Genomic DNA, 24,119 nt, shown 5'->3' with positions numbered 1-24,119 from the left:
CCGTTGTTGTATTTGACCCCTCTCCTCCTACTTTTTTCTTGTGTTCCCTATTAGAAATAGTTCTGGAATATAATAAATTCAGATTTGGCAAGGACTTCTATGTGAACAAAAGGAGTCCCAATGGGCTCTTCAGTAGCACCCAGTGTTGCTAATCTGTTTATGGGACTATTAGAGTCTGATTTCTATTGCAATCGAGAAGCCAATCCTCATTTTGATTCTATCATAATTTTCAAAAGATTTATTGATGATCTTTTTTTGATTATCACTGATAAATCTAGTGTGGAACTGTTATGCCAGTGGATAAGTTCCGTGTTCTGTATTTTGCAAAGGAATTGTTCGCTGTAAGTTTGTATAAATGTTTTTCTAAACTTTTTAAATGCTGTATATGCTTTATATTAATGTTATTTATTATTGTACATACCGTGGTAACTGCCAGAAAGAAGGAAGATGGAAATGGGTGGACATACTGGTGCCTCTGTTGCAGTTTGGATTTCTTGATGGATTTCTTGATGGATTTCTTCAGCTACTATACAATGAGACTTTCCTTGCAATGAAGACTGTTTCTGATGAACATCTCCTTTTGATTGGTCCATAAATGTTTTGCTGCTCTAAACATGGTCACTTTAAAATATTATTAAAATTTGTATAATGGTTATTTATTACCTTCTGCAATTTGCACTTTTATTCATCTGAAGAAACTGAACAATTGCTTCATGAGTTCTCCCATTCTCTCCACTGATTCCATCCTACTTTTCACAACAGCCTTAAGTTTCTAGTCCTCCTTACATTGAAAGTTCTTTGCTAACACCTACTCATTTCTGAACCTCTCCATATTAGGAGAGTTTATATTCTTTTCACACTCCTATCCACTTCCAGCACTGAGAGACGCATGTTAACACCATGAAAAGAAAGCCTTGCCAAAAACTAAAAATTGATCCACATGATCAAATTCTCCTACACATTTGGGTACACCAAGAAACAAATAAAAGAGAATGTGAATCAAGCTGTACGTACATATTAGAAGCCAACAAGCAATTCCACAATATTGGCTTTACTTTTCCTAGAAGTAGAGCTAACAATTTTAATTCACAGTAGTCATTTTCCATTTAGTTATGTACCCACTGAATCTTTTTGTTCAGAACTTCATATCAGGGTAAGTTGTGCATGTGCCAAAAGAGGGGCTTGGTATGCTTATGAGTAAGAATCTTTATAGTGTCCCTGTGGGAAAATGCTCTGCATTCAAAGGTTTGTACCAATATTTGGATGTTTGGAGCTACAAACTGTTTTTCAAAAGTTCTGCTGTGGACAAACAGCAGGCAAATGGAGAGGAGTCAATTGCTCCCCTAATTAATTACTTTCAAGCAGCCACTTAATGTTTAGTCTAGCAGGCTGAAAACAATGAAGTGGGCCAGTGGGCCCACTCTGTAATAGACCCCAACAAAATAAAAAGTGTTAACAAATATCCCTCAAACCCATAAAAGGTCAAATCCCCACAAAAAATAAACATAGTGGGGGGGTATGCTGGATATCAAGGAACAGGCACATCTTATAGTAATATTGCTTTCAGGAAGTTTTTTTTTTAATTCAAAGACTTGCCAACACAAGGACAAAAACCCTTCTTTCCAAAGGGGAAAGGGGGGTGGGGGGATCAGGATGGATCAAGAGAGCCAAGTCGCAAAGGCAAAGAGTAAATACTGTGTATCCAGAAAGAACAATGAATGCTGTGCCTTCTGAAAGTGCAAGGAAGCAAATGGCTGCAGAAAAAACCCTGCTTACACAAGGGAAAGTCAGAACAGGGTGGGGTTGCCCCATAGTTATGGTCCAGTCAGTGGGAAATGAGCAGGAAGTGGGAGGAACCATTAAAAGCACCGGAAACAGTTTAAACCCAAACTAATGCAACTCAAGGAAATATGGAGGTAAAAGTGGTCCCAAAAGAACCAGAAAAAAATGTGAGTCAAAATCTAATGGCTCCAGAGAAAGGCAGTGGATAAACCAAGCAGCAAGGAGGCAGAACCAACATAATAACACCATGTGGAAAAGCTCTGGCATAGTAAAGAGGAGATTCTTGAACCTTTTCTTCCTTGTCATTTCCCCACTTAAACCATCATTTCATGCTGGTTTCTTCCCTTTAGGGAGGAAAAGCAACTAACTTTCCCCCATAAATTTTTCCCAGTGGAAGTAGAACCAACTCTGTGTACTTTTATTTCTTATTTAGTTCATCTGCGCTGATTGGCAATTCAGACCACCCCTGCCAGTGTGTCGTGCAGGTGGTTGTAAAGATCATATTCTTGCAAATACTGCAGCCTTTTTATGACTATATATTTAATATTCTACTTGGAGGTCATGTGACCCAAGTTCAAGTCCCATTCCTGTTTCATTTTTGTAGCTTAGCAATTGCACATTGTTAGAATATTTTCTCTAATATTCTGCCCTGATTCTTCCTACATTTTAAAATGTCACTGAGATAAAACAGGCAACAGCACCGAATCAGACTAACCATGGTCAATACTTAACCAAAGGCATACAGAACCTAATTCCCAGATCCATTTAGTGCAGAAAGAAGTATAAACTAATAAGTGATTCCCTAAGTAATCTTTCATTTATAGACTGTATTGGCAGAGACCTGTGTGTGAGTGCATATAGACCAAATTTCACTGCAGTAATAGTGATGTTTTAAGATTCCCTTTACAGTTTCTGTTGGCTTTTAACAGGCATACTCATTCCCAGTTTTGCCTTTGCCACTGTGATTTACCCATTTCATTAACTCAGAACAGAGTTCTGCTATTTGTTGCTTAAGCCATTTGGAACACAAAAGAGCCTCAGTGGGATTCATCATTTGGCAAAATTATTCTCTTTTATTTCTCTTGCTACCTTTTATATGCAACTGAAATGACTTTAAGTAGCTATGATGAAATGCAGTTTTTTAAGAACTTCAGAGTACAACTGATTTTGATCCACAAAGTCAATAACAGAATGTTGTTTTATTCGATATAAGGATGGTTAGGACCAAACAAGACGTTACAAGAATTGTGTAGCTGCTATCCAAAGAAGAACAAGATTATAGGTACACTGTTCCAAAGCAAAAACAAAGGTTATGTAAAATTTTCTAGTAAGACAAGAAAAAAATTATCTCCCAAACAGTGTGCAAGTTTTTGAGTTATCTAGAATTCTTCATCAGGGTGGATGTTAAAGCCATGGGGAGAAAAAAAGACGCATTCCAAGCCACAATGTAAGACCCTGTGACAGTCCTTTTCTTCCAGCTGAGTGAACCCACACAGCCTCCTATAATTTGGAGAAACTAGGTTTGTTTTGAAATGTAAACTTTCCCCTCTGTTGATAGATATTTTTATAGTAGCAGGTGTAAAGGCTTTGGGTTCACTTCCATGAAGTAAGTTTTGTGGTGAGAAAGAAAAACTTAGAAATCACTGAAATGAGAGATTTATAAAAATAACAAAAAAACCAGTATGCACATACTGTTTTTAAAGAACAGATTAACAGCTCAGATCTATGAATTTTCAAAGGAGAAGCCTAGCTGAGGTGCATACATTTATACTAATGATGGCTTCTGATTGTGATTTGAATTCCTGTAATGTTTTTCCATGTAAATAGTTTGTATATTTTATTTCTTCTAATTAATGTAAGTTTTGAAATGTATGTTATTATGATTTAAAATGCAGACCTCTAAAGAAAGGAGGAGGCAGGGGTGTCTACCATCCCCCTCAAAAAAATTCAGGAAATCTGGATTCAGGAATCCCAGAAAAGTTTGGGATTCTCAAAATTTGAGGCCGACTTTCTGATTTGGTTTGGGTGGATCAAAGAAATCGGGGTTAATTTGGTCATTATTCCCTATAGGGAAATCATTCTGGGGGGGTTGGAATGTCATTTAAAAAAAAATTCTGCCAGATCCTAAGTCTGAGACTACACCACATTGGCTCTCACCACCACTGGAGCACACCTGTATGTCTTCCTTGTGTGTTCCTTATTGTAACATTATCAGAAAAGAAGTCTCCATGGTCTTGAATTCATTCCTTCATCTTTGGACACATTGTGTGGATTAGTAGCACAGTCTGCCAAAGCCCTCGTTGGCAAGGAGAGGAACGTCTACAAGCCAGGCCTACCAGCAACTGGGTGAGAGTGTGCATGGATGGATTTGTGTGCCACATCCAGACATGGGCAGCACCATAATCTTGACACGAAGCACCATTGAGCCTGTCCAATTTACACTCATCACCACTGAGCCTTCCAATTAATGTGTATTTCTTCTTCCTGTACTTTCTTGAGTTTCATGTGTATCTATATAGGAGAATGGGGTTCCATTCTTAGGGTTTAATCTGAGCAATGCTTTTCAAGACTCAGCTCCAAAATCTATTGTAATGCTAGGTAAAGTAATACATAATAACATGGCTTCTGTGATGTAAAATGTCATCAATAAACTTCTCATATTGTGCACATTGGGGAGGATACATTTTTATCAAGTGTGTCCAATATTTTTGCTGAAACCATCTGGTAACCTCAACTGTTCTATCAAGAGAGCTACCACAAATGGGGTTCCCTGACTTACTGGGGGCAGGATTGTGGTGAGGAGACCATGCTGGTTGGCTATCTGACTGCATTGTCAGAGGTTCCCTTGAGGGCTCAGGGGAGGAGCCAAATTCCCATGCCTCTATCTCGGGGCTATCATCTGGCTTCACACCTGCATGGCAGGGAACAACCGAGGTGGTGCTAGGGGACTCACATCATCTTCCATCCTGCAGTTGGTACCCAGCAAGTGGGTTGGGAGATGGTACCATTGGATGGCAGTCAGATTGTTCGATGCAGGGATCCATGCCCTATGCCGAGCCAATGTTCCAATGTCTGTAATCAATAAATTTGCAGCCAGTTTTATTCCAATCAATTGTGTTTTATCCCAACAAATGTTTTGCCCAGAGCCTATGCTTCACTCTTGCCCTGCAGCTGCAACAAAACATTGCAGTGTATCCTCCAGCCCCTAATGTGAGCACTCTTCATTAGAATTCTAATTTTTTTCTTTCCCAGCCTTTGGAAATCCTTACTGGTCTCTGTGATAAAGTACTAAAATGGGGCAGGGGGGATAGCTACCCCAAACCATAATTCCATCCCAAGTTGTACTGTCCTAGATAAATTTAGAGCTAGCTACCAATAACTTGATGCTTTACTTCTCCATAGACAAGGAGGAAAAGGTTTCTTGTAGATACAAAGGGGAATGTTCCCCCCCCCCGTTCCTCTTCATGAAACCCCCACCCACCCTCATGCTCTCTCTCTCTCTCTCTCTCTCACACACACACACACACACACACAGAGAGAGAGAGAGAGAGAGAGAGAGAGAGAGGGAGAGGGAGAGGGAGAGGGAGAGGGAGAGGGAGAGAAATACATTCAAAATCTAGCCTTGAGGAGGGAAGTAGAAAATCTTTGCCTCAGGCTGAACCTAGCTGCTTTCACAACCTCTCAGAGGTTTGGCTTGAGGCACACGGAATGCTGGAGGAGCCAGAGAAGCTTAGAAAATAGGCAGATGTGCTTTTCAAAGGATCCAGCCCAGAAATGCCTGCTCTCTTCCAGCCATTTCCCCTCAGCTGTAGGCAAGCAACTTTCACCCTTATAATTAGCAGGAACACAAACTTACATTTGCAGGGTTCATTTGGATGAGATTTCCCCCATTTTGAGGAGGCGGCAGAAAGTGAGAAGCAAACATTTTTCTGCATGCTTCAAGGTTTCCCCAGAATGCATAATATTTTCTCTTTTGTGTGCCTCAGCCACTGAATCTGCTTCTTCATGTCATCATTCCGATCCAGTGGTAACGTTTCCAATAGCTTGCACCATTGCTGTTCCCAATCACGTTATTTTTTTCATTTTTAGATTATTTTAGTCTTATTTTTAAAATTTCTTTTTAGCTGTTCTGATCTTAATATATTTATTTGTTCCCCTTGGTTTCAGTGGGAAACACATTTTGGTTATTGCATTTTCTGCATCAAATCAAAATGAAATTCTCAGGGATTGTGTCCCCTACCTGTGTAATCCTCCTTGCCAAATTCCAGACAGGTAGAAGAAAAACAATTAAAATCCTCACCAGCATAGGCAAAACCAGGTATCTGGCTGGCTCCTCAAAAAAAAAGAAAAAGAAAAAAAAAGAAGCAGTGGGAAAAAATAATAGGTTTATCCTTGTGGATTTACCCACCCATATATATCTAAAGCAAGGGGTGACATGAGCTAAAGAAGCCTGTCTTCTTCTCCCTGCAACTTATGTGGCTGAGTCCAAGTGCCCGAAACATTTCTGTCCCAGACCAGCTCAGTTCCAAGGCATCTAGAAGTTAGCTCAGATATGCACCAAATTCTGTGTTGCTTCTCATTTTTGCTGTGGACACTGGTCTGTCCTACAGAACCTGCAGAATTTATAAACTTGCAAAACCACTCAAGAATGACTTTTGCTGCTACAGCTACTATGTTGTAAAAAAAAAACCTCACACAATTTTCTGTGAGACCTCAGGGTATATTCAAGTGGTAGCAAATATGTGAGTGACACATAATCATCCTGCTAGCCTCCAAGGCCTTCTTTATATATTCATATTTAACATAGCAAAGTAAACTTGATGTGACTTCACTCTTCATTTTCAAGTAGTGAATGTTTCTGAATGTGACTCATAGCAGCTGAGTGCTGACATTTGGCAAGGCTCAGGAACTAATGTTCAGCATGGTGGGTTACATCAAAAGACGGTCTCATACTCTATATGGCATCATGATGAAAGGGAGGTCAGGCATCTGGATCTAATCAAGGAACCTTGATCACCCAGCAGTTCATCTTACAATCTGCTTGCAAGCTGCAGTCTTTTCAGCAGATTATCCTACTATATAAAAGGCTAATCATGTTCCAGACAACTCACTTCCTACCCTGGTGTGTCTCCAGAGGGCGCTGCCATGGAGGGAAGCCCAGAAGAGGCAGCCCGTCCCTCTGAGAGCACGCCGCAGTGGGAAGCCCAGGCTGGGATCAGGCACAGAGCAGGTAGCAATGTCTGCCCCCCACCTTCCCAGCTGGGATAAGGAGTGGAACAGGTGGCAATGCCCACCTCTGCCATCACACAACTGAGATCAGGAGCGGAGAAGGTGGCAATGCCCATCCATCCTTCACCCAGCTGGGATTAGGCATGGAGTAGGGAGCAATGCCCACCCCTTGCCAGCACACAACTGGGATCAGGAGTGGAGCAGGTGGTAATGCCTGTCCTCCCTTCACCTAGCTGAGATAAGGCGTGGAGCAGGGGGCAATGCCCGCCCCCTGCTATCACCCAGCTGGGATTAGGAGTGGAGCAGGTGGCAATGCCCCCCCTTCACCCAGTTGTGAGCAGGGAGGAGTAGGTGGCAATGCCCACTTCCTGCCTTCACTCAGCTGGGATCAGGAGTGGCCAAAAGGGAAAGGGTCTATCGAAGGGACTACAATATGTATAACATATGAATTTTAGCAATTTTTATATAAAGTGCAAAAGGTGCTCAGAGATACAAAAATTCAATAAATACAATCAGTACATTCTACATACAATAAATATATACAAAAGAGGTCCAACCATCAATCACACCACTGGTAAAGGTCAAGTAAGGTAAGTTTGCAATCCTAAAACAGTTTTTAATATTGTATTTTCTTTATATTTCTTTTTGCAGATGTAGAAAAATACTTCTGTTGTCGAGTATCTACAGGAAGGCCGGCAAGTGCACCTTCTGTCTGAGATGTATAGACAGTCAATAAAGCCTTCGTTCAAATCACAATAAAGCCTTTGTTCAAATCACGAATATGGCTGTATTTGAAATATACGAAGGGAGTGGAGCTTGATGGGTGTGTGCCAGCATTATAATCCTGTTTCGTGATAAACACTTTCTCAAAAGCTCATTTAGACCACGACAATTACTAAAAGAAATTGCACATATTGAAAACAACCGTATACAATTTGTATACTGTCAGAAATCAATGTATAATTAAAGAATCTTACCCCATATACTTACATAAATCACCATATCAAACAATTTCCAGTTGGTGTAGCTCATGACTGACATTTGCCATGCCAAACATCTTACATCATCAACTTTTATATACTTTAATTCAATTTCATTAAAGAGACAGACCATACATATAAAGTATACCATACAAAATCATAGGAAACAAGAATAATCAATGCTGCTATTCAAGCCATTTGGCATAAGAGAGTTCATTGTATAAATCCATTCCATTTCCTTCTGAAGCAATTTATGTTGGGGATCTATACCTTCATTGGGTTTGATAATTGATAGAACAGAAAATTTAAAGGTACAGCTTCCTAAGTGATTTTACACAAAGTGGGAGGCCAGGGGAGCATCTAAAATTTTAGTCCTTATAATGTTCCTTTTTAAAGGGCCCGGGTGGGAAGAAGAAAAATGCAAGTATGACCTTTGATCCATTGGTTTTTTATATGGATGTACCCCTAATCTCCCTGTATCAATCTTATATACAGTAACATCCAGGAAATTAATGTTGTTAAAACTACCGTCCCAGGAAAAGTGGATATCATCCACCTGATTTAACTACTCAACCATACTGCCAACTGTCTGCATTGTGCATGATCAAAAATGTCATCTATGTACCTTTTAAAGACAACTACATCCCCCCCAAAGGATTTTACTTGTCATTTAGTATAAATTTTTGCTCTAAATGGGTCATGAAAAGATTAGCAATGTGTCATGGACCAACCTGGCCCAGCAGAGCAGAGAGACACAGAGGACTCTTCTGAGGAAGAGGCAGCTGGCAAACCTGACCCAGATCCACAGCCAGTGGCAGAGGCACTGCAGGAGGAGGCAGGCTCTGAAGGCTCAGATATAGATCCACGGCCAGGTCCCAGCACATTGTCAGTAACCAGGAGACAATGCTAGGTGCCGCTGAGCATCCCATGGCTACCCCTTTAACTTGAAAGTAAAATTGGTTATTGAATTTGAAAAAATTATTTTCTATAATGATGTCTAACAAATCCAAAAGAAAAGGGATCAGGAGTGGAGCAAGTGGCAATGCCCCCCTTCACCCAGCTGGGATCAAGAGCAAAGCAGGTGGCAGTGCCCATCCCTGCCTGCACCCAACTGGGATCAGACACAGAGCAGCTGGCAATGCCGGTCCCCTGCCTTCACCCAGCTGGGATCAAGAGAGGAGCAGGTGGCAATGCCAGTCCCTCTTTCACCCAGCTGGGATCAGGACAGAGTGGAGCAGGCTTTGTTACTAGTTCAGTATATTCTTTGCCTTGCTTAAATGTGTTCGCCTTCCAACATGTATGGTAGAATTGTGCAGAGGCTTATTGGGATAAGGTCAACCTTCCTACATACCTGAGTATATTCAGAACATTGTTGATAAACGTGATTTGCAGTAGCAAGAATTTTAATTGCTAAGTCTTGGAACATATGCAGGAATGGCTTAGGAAAATATGAATTAAATAACTGCTATTAAGAATCTAAAGAAGAAATAAAAATATAGACAGAAAATGTTTACAGAAGAATGGTGTCCCTTTATTACTGGTACTTACTGTACTCAAACGTATAGATCATGTAATGTTCAGCAATAGATTTGATTTTGTGCTTAATGTGCTTACATATGCTAACCGTTTTTTTCTTCTTTCTATATTTTATTGAATATGAGGAGTCTGTATCCTTTTATAAATAAATATTTTTTTAAAAAGTGTTCAGTTGTAAAAAAGAGATGACTAGGCAGAAATCAGCTGCTTTTCTGAAAAATACTTCCTACCTCCATCTTCCTAGTTGCTTTTTTCCATATAATTTAACCCCTTACCCTTGAACATTTCACTTTTTGTGAGGTGTCTCCTTGTGTCCTTTATAACAGGTGTTCATTAATGGTTAAATGAATCAGTTTGTTGTTAATAGCTGGTGAGTTGTTCATATCTGATGCCTTACAGGAATTGGAGACCCCCCCCGCCCCCCGCCCCCCCCCCCCACACACATTGCTTTTGAAAGCTTGTTTTTTTAAAAAAAATGTTTTACCGCTTGATTAATAAAAGATATGCTTTGGGCTCATTTTATCAGCGTTTCTGACCTTGCAGATCAGGTCTGCATATGGCAACATGATGCAGGTTGCTGTGCAGGGGGAAAGCAGATGTAGACTGATAAACATTAAAATGATACACTGAATGCAAAGACACAAAGAGAAGGCAAGCTGTGAGTGATTCTGTGCTCAAAAAGTACTAGGTCACTTTTAAGACCCAGTTGTGACCCTGGAAGATATGTGCCTTCTTCAGTGATCAAGAAGATTTAATCCTCTACTGTGCTGGTGCAAAAGCTGCCACAAGCTACAACATGTAAGTTACAAATGGAGCTTTATGACCAGACATAACCCAGTCATGACCTTGTAGCACAAGCAATTATTTCTCAGGCACAAAATGGTGTGGCAAGACATTGAGTTAAGCTTGAAGTAAAAACATAGAAGTGATCCAGTGAGGGGATCAGCTCATATGTTAACGAGGAGTGCAATTATGATAAGTCTGAATGGCAATCATGTTCAAATTGATGTTTTGAGCATATCTGAAACACACATGCACATGCAGTGAACAGATGCTGAAGAGCAAGCAGCAATCCCCCATAGTTGTCTATGTTCATGAAGTAATTGCACATGTGTTATTCCTAGGAGTGTGCATAAGACAAAAAAAGAGCCAAAATACATACAGAATGCTGAACCAAATCCAGGAAACTCAATGGTAACGAGCCCCTCCCACCCAAAAGTGTGCATTTCATTTTGGTTAATATCTTCCAGCAGCGGGGAGGCACTGGGCTCACCTGGCAGGGCAGCTGTTTGTTTTCCTGAACAGCAACAATCAGATCTCAAGGGGAGAGAGATTTTACCTTATTAACTACCTCTATTAGCAGGAAGGGGGAATGAGACCAATGTGAGCAGTGTGAGAGCATCTTCCCACCACCTCATAGCTACCCAGGAAAAAGCATTCTCTGCCTCCCTGCTAATCCAGTCCTCACAAGGGGAGACTCCTCCCTTCCCCTCCTATTTGCTTTGGAAATTTTAGAAGACAGACTTCAGTCATAGGCTGCAATTTGACAGAAAAGCACTATTGCATAACATGGGACTTACATCTGAGTAGACCTGTTTAGGCTTGCTTCCATAGTCTTTTGGGGCTCTCTGTTTTTCTGAGTCAGATGCCAAATATGTACCCACTCCCCCTTTCAAAAACAATCCTGCCTGCCCCCACAGCAAATGGAAAACGTATAGGAAAAACATAGATCTGTTGGGGGGGGGGGGATTCAGCCAATCATTCTGCCTGCCTGCACTTCGGAGATGAAGAAGGTTGGCAGTGAGAATGCCCTGTTTTGTAGCAAAACACTGAGCATCAAAAGGAAGGATTTGGATTCACCACTCATTGTAGGAATAGGGCACAAGGAAACATGGGACCTAAAGACAACAGCAGAATGCAAAGGTAGTAAGTTATTGGCACTATAGAAAAATTAAAAAGTGAACATGAAGCAGACTTATGTTTAATGTTGCTGGACTGCACTTGGAGCACTCTTCTACTTGGGAACGCCCTACTGCTCTGCTTTCCAATAATTGTCTTCTATGGGTCCATTGTTTATGTTGTTGTGCTTGAGGAAAATCTCAGGAGGGGGACTAATGGTTGGTGCTGTTTTTGGTTAAGTGTGAAAACAGCTGCCCCAGAGTCTCATTTCCCCAGCCCACCCCTTGAATAGAGCAGTGTGTGATTGCGCATGTGTGGCCGATGTGCATGCAATAGACCAAAACAAAAAAACCCCAAATGGATCAGTTCTGAGCCAGCGCCAGTTGACCCAGAACAAACTAGTAATGGAATGGAATTATTCCCTTGGAACTGAAACTGAAACAGATATTTTCTTGGTGAACACCCCTAGTTATTCACATTCAAAAGTTATTATGCTTATAGTTTTTCAGTATGAAAAGCATGTAATAGATGTGACTTAAATTTAAAAAAACACCATTTCATAATTAGGTTTTTCATGCCAGCAAATGCTTCCACAACAATTGCTGCTGGCCACTGCCGACATAGTCTCACAACATACACGCATGGACTGTATCCAGGGAGGTACATAAAGAGGTGCAGTGAAGATGAGCCTTGCAACTACTTAGCACAATCTTCCCTGAATCCTCTTACATCAAACTGGGTTTCTTAAAACTGCGGTCTTTCCAAAGTATAGAGCCTGCTCGTTGCATCTTTGGTTTTAATTCCTGTTCTTGTGGTAGACACCTTGAAAATTTGACTTTGGGCTTCAGCTAAATACAATGGCAGTGAGGACAAAATGATGACGCGGTAACTGAGATGGGTAAGTTAAAGGTTTGTTATGCCAATACACCAAGCAAAGATAGGTAAACATTCTAGAGAGGCAAGAAAGAATCGATATGTTAGCATGTTGTTGAGCAGGGCTAACATTTAAATGTGCATCAGTGCCATAACTCTGCCAAGTGCAGTGATAGTGTTTAACAAAGAAAATCTGAACAGGTGTGCATTCATCATGTGTAACTAGATGAGCAAAGGCAATACCTTCCTTTTCCCAACCCCTCAGTGTTCATACAGGTCTCATTTCAGATTCCGACATTTAAAAAAAATATTTTTATTAATTTTTCATAAACATATTTAAATGGTGAATGTAGTAAAAACAGATTATTAATTTTGTGATAGTACAATATTAGTGATTAGTTCCTTGATAGGTTAGTTATACTAGCAGTATAAAGATTGTTTAGTTTTTCAAAAGATATAGAAAGCCAGATTAAATAACTGAGTAATACAATTAGCAACAGTGCAACATTTAGTCGGGCTTATACATTTGTGACTATCTCTTAAATTAGTAGTCCTATGAAAAAGGAATTTCTACATTCCTACAAAAACCCTAAAAAAAAGAAATCAATCAATCTATATATATATAAAATAACAGTGAAAACTTTACCCCCTACCCACCACCCATCTAAAAGGATATATATTTACATACCAAATGCTAAACCTAAAAATATGATATATGTACAGCCTCTGAAAGACCCTATGGGAAGTATACTCATTTGGGTCTGTTGAACAAAAGTACAACAGCAAGGGGCTGTCATTGTTGGGAGCAAGAGAAAACTGGCTCCCCCCCCCCCAAAACCCTCAGTACTGCTGGGTAGCACAAACTGCTTGTTACATTTTAAACTTCAGATTCCTACATGACACCCACTGAAGGCAGTTGAAAGTTTAAACAATGAATGATAATGGAAGTAATTCACCATGCAACTGTGTTCAGCATCCCCTTGTAACATGGTGATTATACAAATGCTAACTATTCTTCTCAACATGTTTCTTCCATAGTAGTTTAAAGGATTATCTTCTAATATGCTATCACTTATTAATGAAGAGGTTTGAATTTTTAAAAGTTAGCATGACTTGAAACAATTTGTCCTTTCTGCCAAAATCAATGATGAAATTGCAGGGAATGAAAGACGCTTTCCGAAGAACTCTCAGTTAACGATTAATGCAGGTAACAGATGCTTATGCAAGAGGAAAAAAGAATGACACACTCATAAGTTACAGCATCACAGGAGGACATGCAACTTGAGAGAATTCTTCATTCATCTCAGGAGGCTGTGCTGTGCTGTGTAATTTTGTTTAATGGCGGTTCAGAAGATGGATTGTACTTTGTGTTCACTTTGTAACTCATCGGCAGATTCAGGACTTATCTCAGGTCTGAATAATGACACTGGAAGTAGCTGGGAAAGGGAGGGGCACAGTCTCCTTTGGCCTGATGCTCTGCTCACTGGCTTGAGTTATCTACGCTGTAGACACAGTGCTCTTCCGCTGCTTTGCCTTTGGAGTTCTTATGTACATCAACATGGAGGGAACAATTGTGGGGACTGTCTATAGCTTTGGGTTGATTGCTCACCTTCTGAGTTCTTGTCTGTACAATTGTGGTTTTCCACCAATGGCCTCTGATTACTAAAACTCAATATTCCAAGTGTTAATAAATATCAAAGGTATCACTTTTCCAATGCCACTGAATTCTGTGGCAAAATACACATTGACTTTAGATTCAGGGCCACACCATTAAACTATGGAACCTGGATAATTTACAAGTTCAATATAATAATGATCATTTGTCCTGGAGGAGAAACCAAAGCCATAAACCTTGCTCCCACTAAAGGCCATAAATCATCCTAATGATGCAATTTCAAATGACTGCTGGGGGGCGGGGGGAGAAAAGCCAAAGTTAGGATTAATTTCCACATTACATTTTTGCATGCGTCCCTAAAAATAGATCATGTGAATGCAACATGTTCCATATTTCTATATTCATCAAGGAGCTAAGACTACCTACACCTCCCTGTTAGATGTGCACTTTGTGGGAAATCCAGATTTGCCTCTGTGTAATTAGTGAAACGACCAGTCCCTATTAGCTAAGGGCAAGTAAGTGTGTTTAGGTTACAAAGACATTTTTATCAAGATCCACTCACAATGGCACAAAAGATTCCTTTTTCATGAAGGAAACTGGCAGTCAGTTGGTATCTAATATTAAAAAGAATGTATACAATGTGATATAACAAACCACTACCTCTTTTCTCTTAGTATGATCGTGTGAGTTTAAGAAGGAAAACAAGGCTTCCCTACCCCAGCTCTTGCATGGATCACTTCATTTTATCTTGTGAAGAGCTCGTTTATATGTATCCCTTAGAATTCCTGCTGGATGCTTCAATTTCTGGCTATGTCTTGTCTTTAGTGCAACACATGGTCTGTAGGTGGCTGAAGGCCATTTACAAAATAAATGTATTCCATTATTGGTCTGTTTTAATCTTAGAAAAAAGGACTGATGGTACAAGCTATAATCTGAATTTGTCTTTATCTTTTAAATTACAAAATGTTGACCACTCCTTGCCAGACTCTATCATGCAAATAGCTATCTCATGGTGAAAGCTGCCAGAGCATTAATCAATCTGATTAGAATTCTGAAACCAACTGGACACTACTAAATTAAGCACAATGAAGAGCACGGCAGGGAGCAGTTTATACATAACTGCTTATTTTGAACACAAGTCCATACTTTTGCCACAATGTTTGCTTCTTTGTTTTCACATAATTTTGCTGATGTATTCTTGTGGAGTACCTGGACATCGCATATTGGATGAACGGCAAAATTGACATTCCAAGCAATTAATTACTACAAAAGGATCCAGATTAAAAAAAACGAGGTAGTATGAAGGGTAATTAAACCTTTCGTGGTTGTTTAGCTCCTAAGAGTTGCTTTACTACTACTACTGATGATGATGATGATTTTTACCCACCTTTCTGCTCTCACAGGGCTACCAAAGTGGCTAATAAATTTAAAACATACAAATTAAAATATCATCTTTAAAGCCATTAAAACAAACACATAAACACGTTAAAACAACAATAAATACAAGAGCTAGAAATAACAGATAAAAACACTGGAGAGAGAGGAGAGATCACTGAAGGAATACCAAGTGTACCCAAAAATGTTTCAGCTGCTGGAGGAAGCCAGCAATCGAAGGGAACAGGCAACTCTCCTTGGGAGACAATTCCAGAGTTTTGATGGCTCTACTGAAATTGATCTCTCTCATGTCACCACCCACCAAATCTCAGAAGTCATGGGTAACCAAAGCAGGGCCTCAAAAGATGACCACAGTGGTTGGGTAGGTGGTCCCAAACAATACAGGGCTCTGGATGTCAGAAGCAGCTCCTTGTATTTTTTTTTAGAAAGTTTTTATTAGGTGAGAATATTAATATACAACTTTCAAATAGCATCTCATTATCCTTTCCCCCCCTTTCCCTCCCCCCTTTTCCAAGACTTCCAACAGCTTTCCAACCCTATAGCCTAATCTATTCCCAATCTGTCCCCGTTTTCTGTAACTCCTTATCTCATGTTTACTTACTCTTTTATTCAACTAAGCCCTATCTATTAACTTCAAAAATATTGTTATAAACTTAAAATCTATTATCTATTACTTTATATTAACTCCACATATATTTAAATTTAAACTAACAGTCGGATAAAATATCTACTTTAGTAATTCTAACAATATCTATTAACTCTAAGTCCACTTACATTTGGGCTAACAATTAGCTAATACTTCACTTCATATGGTAAAGACTCTATCTCTTCTAATAACAAATCCATTCTAATAATTTTCAAATTGCCATAATTCCCCCTTTACGTCCCACTTCTTTTCTAAATATGTTTTCAATCTTCCCCAGTCCGTAAAAAATTCCGCTGGATTCTGATCTCTCAGCTTCCTTGTCATTTTATCCATTTCCGCCATGTACAGCAATTTATGCATCCAATCTTCAATAGTTGGTATTTCTTGCACCTTCCATTTTTGCGCATATAAAAGTCTTGCTGCCATCGTCATATAAAATAGTAATGTTCGGTATTGAGTAGGAACATCTTCCATGCTTAAGTTCAATAGCAATAGTTCTGGGTTCTTCTTTATTTGAATCTGCAATATCTCATTTATTACTTCTATAATATCTCCCCAGAACTGTCTGGCTATTTCACACGTCCACCACATATGATACAATGATCCTTCATGCTTTTTACATTTCCAGCATTTATCTGACATGTTAGCATTTCCAAGCGCAATCTTCTTTGGCGTTAAATACCATCTATAGATCATTTTATAAACATTCTCTTTAATACTGGTACAAGTTGAAATCTTCAGTGTAGTTTTCCATAAATATTCCCATGATTCCATTGTTATTTCGTTATGACAATTAATTGCCCATGGTAGTTGCTGTATTGCCGTGGTCTTGGCATTGTAGTTCCTGACGTTTCGCCAGCAGCTGTGGCTGGCATCTTCAGAGGTGTAGCACCAAAAGACAGAGATCTCTCAGTGTCACAGTGTGGAAAAGATGTAGGTCATTTGTATCTACTCAGGAGGGGTGGGGTTGAGCTGAGTCATCCTGTAAGAGTTTCCCATGGTGTGGAATGCTAATGGCGGGAGGCTTCACTGTATCCTGAGGAGGTTCTTTTGCATATGGATTGGTACTTGATGTGCTAATCTTCTCTGCAGGGCTATTGTCGGGGATAGAATGTTTTGTTAGCCTGGTGTTTTTCAGAACTGGAAACCATGCTCTGTTCATTCTTAAGGTTTCTTCTTTCCTGTTGAAGTTTTGCTTATGCTTGTGAATTTCAATGGCTTCCCTCTGCAGTCTGACAAAGTAGTTGGAAGTGTTGTCCAGTATTTTGGTGTCCTGGAATAAGATACTGTGCCCTGTTTGCGTTAGGCTATGTTCAGCCACTGCTGATTTTTCAGGTTGTCCAAGTCTGCAGTGTCTTTCATGTTCTTTTATTCTTGTCTGGATGCTACACTTTGTGGTCCCGATGTAAACTTGTCCACAGCTGCAGGGTATATGGTATACTCCTGCAGAGGTGAGGGGGTCTCTACTGTCTTTTGCTGATCGTAGCATCTGTTGTATTTTTCGGTTGAAGCAAAACTTCAACAGGAAAGAAGAAACCTTAAGAATGAACAGAGCATGGTTTCCAGTTCTGAAAAACACCAGGCTAACAAAACATTCTATCCCCGACAATAGCCCTGCAGAGAAGATTAGCACATCAAGTACCAATCCATATGCAAAAGAACCTCCTCAGGATACACTGAAGCCTCCCGCCATTAGCATTCCACACCATGGGAAACTCTTACAGGATGACTCAGCTCAACCCCACCCCTCCTGAGTAGATACAAATGACCTACATCTTTTCCACACTGTGACACTGAGAGATCTCTGTCTTTTGGTGCTACACCTCTGAAGATGCCAGCCACAGCTGCTGGCGAAACGTCAGGAACTACAATGCCATGGCAATACAGCCCGGAAAACCCACAACTACCATCGTTCTCCGGCCGTGAAAGCCTTCGACAATACAACAATTAATTGCCCACTTCACCATCTGTACTTTGACTGTCTCATCCTCTGCATACCACTTCAAAAGTATTTTATAAATCTTAGATACCTTCTTTTTGCTTTCTTGTAGTATAGTCTCTTCCAACTCTGAGTTTTCCCATTTAATTCCTTCTTTTGAACAATCCGAATTATAAAGGTCTCTGATCTGACTATATTGGAACCATCCGTAACAAGAAGATAACTCTTCCTCCGATTTAATTCTTATCCTTTTCTGTTCCATAATCAATATCTCTTTATATGGTAAACATTGTTCTTCATTGTAGATAGCTCTCGGATCAATCACTTCAAACGGTACCACCCAAGAGGGGATGCCTTCACCCAGATATTTTTTATATTTTTTCCAGATCGTGAAGAGGCTCCTTCTGATATAATGATGCAAAAACATAGAATCAGCTTTTATTTTATCCTGCCACAAGTAGGCATGCCATCCGAACAGCTTCTTGTAACCTTCCAATGTTAAGAGCTTACAATCTTTCAGTGACATCCACTCTTTTAACCAAACTAAACATATTGCTTCGTGGTATAGTCTAATATTTGGCAACTGCAGTCCACCTCTTTCTTTAGTGTCACACAAAACTTTCATTTTTACTCGTGGTTTCTTGCCTGCCCACACAAAGTCAGAGATCTTCCTCTGCCATTTTCCAAATTGTTTAGTGTCTCTAATAATTAGAATTGTTTGTAATAGAAACATGATCCATGGTAACACATTCATTTTAACTGCCGCTATTCTTCCCAGCCATGAGAGATTTAGTTTATTCCATTTAATCATATCTCTATCAATCTGTTGCCATAGCTTTTCATAATTATTATTAAATAAATCAATATTCTTCGCAGTTAACTCAATTCCAAGATATTTAACTTTATGTGTTACTTCACAATCGGTAATTTCCATTAATTCTTGCTGCTTTTGTTTAGTCATATTCTTACATAGTATCTTTGATTTCTTCTTATTAACATAAAATCCAGCCAGATCTCCGAACTCTTTTATCTTATCAAGCAACTTTGGCATATTTTGTATTGGATCTTCCACTATGACCATCACATCATCTGCAAAAGCTCTAACCTTGTAGGTAAATTTTTTAATCCTTATGCCTCTTATAGCCTCATCTTCTCTTATTTGAATCAATAACAATTCCAAAATCAAGATGAACAACAATGGAGATAATGGGCACCCCTGTCTTGTACCTTTTCTTATTTCCAATTTTTTTGTTAGCTCATCATTTACTACAATTGCCGCACATTGGTCTCTATATATTGCTTTTACTGCTTGAATAAAATCTTTTCCCCCTTTCCATTGTGGCAAACATAAAATTCCAGTTCAAATTATCAAATGCTTTTTCTGCATCCACAAAGAAGAAACCAACTTCCCTTTCACAATGTTTGTCATAATATTCTATAGCATTTACTACAGTTCTCAAATTGTCTCTGATTTGCCTGTTTGGAAGGAACCCTGCTTGCTCTTCTGCAATAGTCTCAACTAACCAGTCCTTTAATCTCTCCGCCAAAATTTTTGCAAAAATTTTGTTATCATTATTTAACAACGAAATAGGTCGATAATTCTTGACGTTACTCAAATCTTGATTTTTTTTTGGAATCAATGATATGTTGGCCTCATTCCAAGACTCTGGTATCTTTTGTCCTTTTAAAATTCCATTCATTACCTCTTTCAGAAAAGGTACCAGTTCGTTTTCCAATAATTTGTAGAATCTAGCCGTAATTCCATCCGGACCTGGTGCCTTCCCTAACTTAGTCGACCGGATAGCCTCTTTTATTTCCATTTCCATTGTTTCTGCATTTAATTTTTCCTTCCATTTTTCTGATAGTATTGGTAAGTTGATCTTATTCAGATATTGGTCAATAGTATCCAAATCCACTTCTTTCCTTTGATACAACTTTGCATAATACTTAAAGAAGGCTCTACTTATGGCCAGTTGGTCTATTAACGTCTTACCATCTTCTTGAATCTTAGTTATTACTTTTTTCTCCATTTTCTTTTTCAATTGCCACGCTAAATATTTCCCAGGTTTATTAGCACCTTCAAATGATTTTTGGTTCATTTTTTTCAATTCCCACTCTAATTCTTTATTGTTCATTACTCTCAACTGTTCTTGCAGAATTTTTATTTCTTGATACAACTTCTTCTTCCCAGGTCTTTTCTTTAATTGTAACTCCTTGGCCTTTATCTTTTCCATAATTTCTTGCCTTTTTTCTTCTTTTCTCCTTTTGTCTCTTGTGTTTAAATCCATTAAAGTTCCTCTGATTACTGCTTTGTAGGTATCCCATACTTTGTCAGTTGAAACACCTTTATTTAGATTATATTGTATAAAGAATTTGGTCTCTCTTTGTAGTAGCATTATATTGTCTTCTGATTGCAGCAGGTCTTCATTTATCCTCCATCCTCGTCTTTTGGTGCCTTTTCCAAATTTCCACATTACTGGATTGTGATCTGAGCCTACCTTAGGCATTACTTCTGCCTCCTTAGTCCATACCGCCAGATCTTTAGACGCCCAGATCATATCAATTCTTGATAGTGTCGAGTGCCTCGCCGAGTAAAACGTATATCGTTTTATTTTGGGGTTACTTCTTCTCCAAACATCCTCCAAATTTTCCTGATCTGTAATTCCAAAAAAGGATTTTGGCAAAAGTCCTCTTTTTTATGAGTGCCTTTTGTTTTTTTATCATCATCTAAATTTGTTACTCCATTAAAATCACCTGCCAGAATTATTTGAGCATATGTCAGTCCATCCAATTGGTTCTGTAAGTCTTTAAAAAAAGTTCTCTTTAGTGCCATTCGGTGCATAAATCCCAATCAAAAGTATTTTCTTTGCATTCCAAATTATTTCCACTGCTATATATCTAGCTTCGGGATCATTTAAAATCACTTTCGGTTGCAGCTCATCTTTAATATATAAAACAACTCCTCTTTTTTTCTGCTTTGACGCCGCTGCAAATTCTTTCCCCAATTTAGCAAATTTTAAATATTTCACATCCTGTTTCCTAATATGTGTCTCCTGCAAACAAATTATATTACAATGTTGTTTAGATAGCCAGTGGAAAGTAGCTTTACGTTTCGAAGGTGAATTTAGTTCGTTTACGTTCCAAGATATAATTTTGCACTCCATTATCAAATTTTAGATCTTTTGGGTAAGTCTTTTTCATAGTCCTTTATGAACATTTCCATCTCCTGTCCAGATCTGAGTGTTCTTCTGGTCTCACGAAACTCAAAACTCAATCCTTCTGGTATTTCCCATCTATATCTGATGTTCAGTTCTTTCAACATTTGTACTAGTTCTCTGTATTTCTTCCTCTCCAACAAAACCCCCCTAGGAAGTTCCTTCATTATTCTCACTCTCTTCCCACCAATTTCCAGAGGGTTTTGAAATTGCTTACTCACAATCTCTTCTCTTATTCTTTTAGTTGTAAATTGGACTATTATATCCCTTGGTAGGTTTTTTTTGTGCTGCATATTTTGAATTGATTCTGTATGTCACATCCAGAAAGGCTGCCACTTCCTCCGGTTCCTTATTCAAAAATTCTGCTAGTACTTCTGAAATCTGCTCTTGGGTTGATTTCCCTTCCACTTCCGGGATTCCATGAAATCTAAGTTGTTTTTGCATATGCTTACATTCCGCCATGGCCATTCTCTCTTTCAAACCCTTGGTTTCTATCCTGTGTGATACAGCCAACTCGTCAGTTTCATCTTCCACTGTTTTAACTTTCTGCTGTGTCGATTGTAATTCTTTCTTGACCTCATCAATATTTTTAACCAGCTCCACCATCTCTGATTTAAAAGTCTCTTTGAGCTCCTTAATGTCTTTCACAATCTCTTGCATCATATCTTTGATCTCCTTATTTCCTCTGCGACTTTTTTATCAAGACTGTCCAGAGCCATTTGCCATTCTTTCTTCGGCATCGTGGGGTTTGCCTTACCTCACTCCCACGAATCCGCTCTTTTCCTTAACTCCGTGGCATGGCTGATTTACTTTCCTCACCTTAAGCGTCAAATTTTAACAAAGTCTTTTAAAAATTTGCGATCTTAGCATCCAAAATGTCGGGCGTCTTTTCTCTATGGTTTTTACTTGACGTTTATGCCCTTTCCCTTATCCAAAATGTCCTACTTCCGCCCAATTTGAGGTCAAGCTCTTTCCCTTCTTCAAAATGGCGCACGTCCTATTCCGGTTCCTCAGAGGCCGCTTCCAGCCAGTCTTTCTATTGCACTGACACACTTCCGGTTTCTCTTCCCGACACAGCGTTTCTCACGATGTTTCAACTTTCTCACACTTTGCTATCTCTTACAAGCCGCAGGTATGTAAACAATCTATTTTCCGCGTTAGCTCTTCTCTAAAAAATTCTTTTTTCTCAGTTACTTTGCAGGAATATTCACAGTAAGTTATTAAGTCTTTTGCAATTTTTGTCTTCTAATTTGATTCAGTTTCTTTTACCATTTTTCTTCTCACATAAAGAGATAGCAATTTTTACCTTATTAAATCTTTATGGGTTGTAATCGCTGTTTCAGTAGTTACAATAGTCCAGTATTCCCAGTTTAGTGCTGAAGCTTGGGTACGGAGGTCTTAAGCCAAAAACTTGACTCCAGAGCTACTGCAGAAATCTTTGCCACCCGTCTACGAGCGGGGTCTCAAGGCTGGGTGGGTTATCATTGCATAGATTTTCCCCCCCCACAGCCGAGACCCTCACACTCTCGGTGTCTTGAGCATACTTGCCTGTTCTCCGCCTGAGAACAGGGGTCTATGGGCAGTTGGCACCCCACTAGCCCTCACAAACAGCAGCACGGACAGCCCAGCTCCCTGAGCTGCTTCAGCCCTCCATGAACTCCAAGCCAGAAGTCCCCCTTGTATTGAATTGAAACAGATTGGGAGACACTGGGATGAGCCATGACTTGAGTGATATGTTTCCTGTCCTGGCTGAAGCATTCTGCAGCAATTTGAAGTTTCCAAACACTTTTCAAGGGCAGCCCCATGTACAGAGCACTGCAGTGACCTAATCTAGATTTAACCAGGGAATGTACCACAGCAGTCAGATCTTTCTGGCCCAGGAAAGGTCACAGCTGGCTAACTAGACTGGTAAAAGGTACTCCTGGCCACAGCTCCCATCTCCTTATATGGGTCTAAGAGCATAACCATAATATGGACCTATTTGTTCAAGGGGAGTGCAACCGCATCCAGAACAGGTGACACTTTAAATCCTGAGTCAGACCTTCTGCTTACCAATAGCACTGCCACCTTGTTGAGAGATTAAGCTTCAGTTTGTTAGCTTACATCGACTCCAAAACTGCCTTCAGGCACTGGTTCAGGGTTTCTATAGCCTCCCTGGGATCACCTGGAAGCACAAGACTGAGCAGAGTGTCATCTGCATATTGGTGACAACCTAGCCCAAGTTTCTAGATGACCTCAGCCAGCAGTTTCATGCAGACGTTTAGAAGCATGACAGATGAGATGAAACCTTGTGGCACCCCAAAGACTAAAAACGAAGGGGATGAGCAGCAGTTCCCTAGCACAACCTTCTGAAACCTACCCTCCAGGTAGGACCAAAACTATCACAGAATGGAACCTTTCAATCCCAGCACAGAAAGGCAGTCCAGAAGGATGCCATGGTATCAAAAGCCACTGAGAGGTCTAGTTGAGTCAACAGAGTTGCACTGCCTCTGTCCATCTCCCAGAACAGGACATCCACTAGGGTGAAAAAAGCTGTTTCAGGGCCATATTCAGGCCTAAAACCAGACTAGAAATTATCTAAATAATTTGCCTCATTTGGGAAAGCTTAAAGTTGTCCAGCCACTAGCTTTTCATTTACCCTGCTCAAGAATGACACATTTGAGACTTGTCAATATTAATATGTAAATGAAAAGTATCCCAAACAACCAGACAAGTTGGCACCCTGGCACCATCTGGACCTGTCACTACTAATATAGAGTCCAAGATGGAACTGATGTGATTTTATTTGCAAAACACTGAGCAAAATGGTCACAGCGGGCCATTGAGCAGTCTACTCTTACCTGTAAGACAGATCCCCAAAGACCACTGACTCCCCATAACAACTCCACTGGTCTACGCTGTGCAGATGCAATGGCAGTGAGAAAGTTTCTTTGCCTCCATCACTGCCATCATATGCTTTAGAATAATCTTTTGCCCATGTCTTCTTGTATTCATTCTGAGTCTTCCTCCA

Source organism: Eublepharis macularius, chromosome 2 (assembly GCF_028583425.1).
Source record: "Eublepharis macularius isolate TG4126 chromosome 2, MPM_Emac_v1.0, whole genome shotgun sequence".
Taxonomy (NCBI): domain Eukaryota; kingdom Metazoa; phylum Chordata; class Lepidosauria; order Squamata; family Eublepharidae; genus Eublepharis; species Eublepharis macularius.
The sequence above is the reverse complement of the archived record's forward strand: the minus strand, read 5'-3'. Positions refer to the sequence as shown.